This window comes from Nanorana parkeri, unplaced genomic scaffold (assembly GCF_000935625.1).
Source record: "Nanorana parkeri isolate BGI_ZX_2015 unplaced genomic scaffold, ASM93562v1 scaffold2322, whole genome shotgun sequence".
Classification (NCBI taxonomy): domain Eukaryota; kingdom Metazoa; phylum Chordata; class Amphibia; order Anura; family Dicroglossidae; genus Nanorana; species Nanorana parkeri.
Window position 1 is genome coordinate 117,624 of NW_017308590.1, and position 861 is coordinate 118,484.

Consider the following 861-nt stretch of genomic DNA (forward strand, 5'->3'; position numbering starts at 1 on the left):
GCTCGCCACAACAATCCTATTACCCTTTCATACCCCCCGGGGAAATCTCAGAGTGATTTGTACACAGACACGCAACTTAATACACACCTGTTATACAACAATCACTAATGCTAGAACACACACATAGATCTGTATTTAACTGACACAACCTCCATCACACACACTATACAATAAAAAAGATTACAATATACCAACACCAACCACACTGCGCACACACAGAGCACACACACACAAAGAGAGCGCGCACACAGAGCGCACACACACAAAGAGAGCGCGCACACAGAGCGCACACACAGAGAGCGCACACACAGAGCGCACACACACAGAGAACACACACACAGAGCTCACACACACAGAGAACGCACACACAGAGCTCACACACACAGAGCTCACACACACAGAGTGCACACACACAAAGCGCTCACACACACAGAGCACACACACATAGACCTGTATTGTACTGACACAACCTCCATCACACACACACTATACAATAAAAGAGATTACAATATACCAACACCAACCACACCGCACACACAGAGCGCGCACACGCAGAGAGCACACACACAGAGCGCACACACACAGAGTGCGCACACAGAGCATTCACACACAGAGAGCTCACACACGGAACGTGCACACACACAGAGCGCACACACACAGAGAGCTCACACACGGAACGTGCACACACACAGAGCGCACACACAGAGTGCACACACACTGTCTCCCCACATAGCAGAATGTATGAGTTCACACTTTGCGCTAACGAGCGTCGGCGTGCGTTTTAGACGCATTGCGTCACATTGTTTTAATGTTTCGAATAACTTGAACGGATCAACTCACAAAAAAATACATCAGGAGGGA